The sequence below is a fragment of the Trichechus manatus genome, unplaced genomic scaffold (assembly GCF_000243295.1).
Source record: "Trichechus manatus latirostris isolate Lorelei unplaced genomic scaffold, TriManLat1.0 scaffold00422, whole genome shotgun sequence".
In the NCBI taxonomy this organism is placed as follows: Eukaryota; Metazoa; Chordata; class Mammalia; order Sirenia; family Trichechidae; genus Trichechus; species Trichechus manatus.
In genome coordinates, this window is record NW_004444358.1 from 224,916 (window position 1) to 227,325 (window position 2,410).

Below are 2,410 nucleotides of genomic sequence, written 5' to 3' on the forward strand. Positions count from 1 at the left end.
GGGGCAGTTCTACTCTGTCCTTTAGGATCACTATGAGTCAGAATCTACTCAAAGGCAATGGGTTTTTGGTTAAATAATATTATGTTAGATGTACAAGCATCTAAGTCAAAAATTCTGCTGTAAAACTGCTCATAATCTACTGACAAAAGTCAAATATTAAACAGATAATAGTGGGCACTAAAAAAAATTAAAAAATCAATTGATTAAGTGAAAAATGAAGGAACAAATGAATGACATCAGACCTGAAAACCTAATTCAGCAATCGTTAATGGATCAGACACCAAAGGCAAGGAGGATGATCCTCAGAGCTGTGTTTCTGTGTGAGTGAATTTATTAGATTTTAGGGAGGAAGTGCTATAGAGGAGATGAATATAAGTAATTTGGGTAAACCACGTAATGATATAGCACAGAGAAACCAAGTTGTGAGGGTTAAAAAGAAGGATGAGATGGGAGGATAGGCTGAGAGAATGGAAGGTTTTGGCTTGTTTCCTAAAGTCATGATTCCGAATTGAAATCCCAAGTAGTCTTCAAGAATAATACAATTATTTTGCTTAATAGTTTCTTTGGTAAGAGCCCTGGTGGTACAGTGGTTAAGCACTCGACTGCTAACCAAAAGGTTGGTGGTTGGAATCTACCAGATGCTTCTTGGGAGAAAAGACATGGGGTTCTGCTCAATAAAGAATATAACCTTGGAAACCCTACGGGGCAGTCTACTCTGTCCTATATAGCCACTGTAAGTAGGCATCAACTTCACAGCACACAACAACAACCAACATTTTCTTCGGTACCTAGTTCAGGGCCAAAAAGAAGTGTGTGATTCTGAGTATGGCTAAAAATATGAAATCTTGTCAGAGTAAGAGATGCATTACAGGTGCTTGGCAAGGAAAGGAGAAGATAACTGAGCCTGGGATGTAGTAATGAGCAAGTGACTTGTGTAGTTGTCTCTGGTACTTGGTTTAGAACACAGCTGGGACTCCTAGGATGGAAAGATATGAATACTCTTAGGAGAGATAACATAAAATTTAGGCAGCAACTAAAATGTAAGGACTTATTTATCATTTTGACAAATAATATTCTTTTTTGAAGAAATTATACACTGTTTCTTGGTATCTATAATCTCAATATGAGTTGATTATGAATAATAAACAGAATATATGGGTTAAAAATGCTGTCATTTCAAGTTCTAGACAAAAAGAGAATTAATTTTTTTACAATGTAATCTCTTTGTTTTCTTTGTAAATATGTGTACTAGTTCAGTGATTCATGATAAGATTGCCTGAATTTACTTTTAAAAAGTTTAACTTCTAAATCTATGGGGAGTTTTCAGTAACAGAACAAACACCATAATCCTCCAATGACTAAAAACTGTTATGGAATGCTGGTTCTGTTTGACAAGCAATTAAGAATGAATTTTAAGACTAAATTGTTTCAAAGAAATGGGCATACAAAAATAAGGGGATAGTATTATGGGAAATGTGGAAAGGAGGACTTATAATAAATAACAGGTAAACACAGTGGTTAACAAACTTTAAAAACAAACTTGTTTTTACTACTTGCAGAATATATTTTGTAAATTCATCAGAGGATACAAAACGGATGAATTCCCCGTAGGGCTTTTCCTTGAACAACAAAAAAAGAATGAATTTCCATTTACACAAGAGACATTATAGGAACTCCTTGTTATTTCCTTTTTTTTTTTCCTAACTCAGTAGTTTATTCTTTCATCTTAGCAAGATAATATCCCCATAATTGTCATTAGTTCTTTTTTTAAAAAGTGACTCTTCAAGCATGTGTAATTGAATCTAAATACTTTGGAGCTGGCTTACACATTTAAACTCCATCTATCAATCAGCATGCAGAAATTAGCAAAAAAGGTGCATGCTCTCTGGAGCACTAGGAGAAAGCATGACCTTACTGCTGTCGTGGGGTAGCTCACAGAAGTCTGGACACAAACTATTTCTAAGTAAATAACAGCATTCATAGGCACACAGTGCTGGTACAGGGTATGGCAGTGGGATATCATTTGCTAGTTTCTATTATCTTCTAAAGCTCTATGAAGTCAGTTAGGTTTTCGTAAATGATCCTTGTCTCACACTGAGAAAATATATATTCCTTCAGACTCCTGTTCTTCATGTGGTGCTCAGGTATTGATTTGGAAGTTGCTGTTAAAAAGCATTTTACATTATCCAGGGCAACTGGCCCTTGTTATTGTTCTTCTTCCTCATCCTCTTCCTCTTCCCCTCCTCTTCCTGCTTCTCCTCCTCCTCCTCCTCCTCCTTCTTCTTCCCCTCCTTTTTGTGGGAGGGGAGTGATTGTTGTTTGTTTGGTTAATTTTGACAATATATTTTGAGAAAACAAATCAGAAGTGAAGTTGAAAAAATACAGAAGATAATTTTGAGTCTTATTTTCA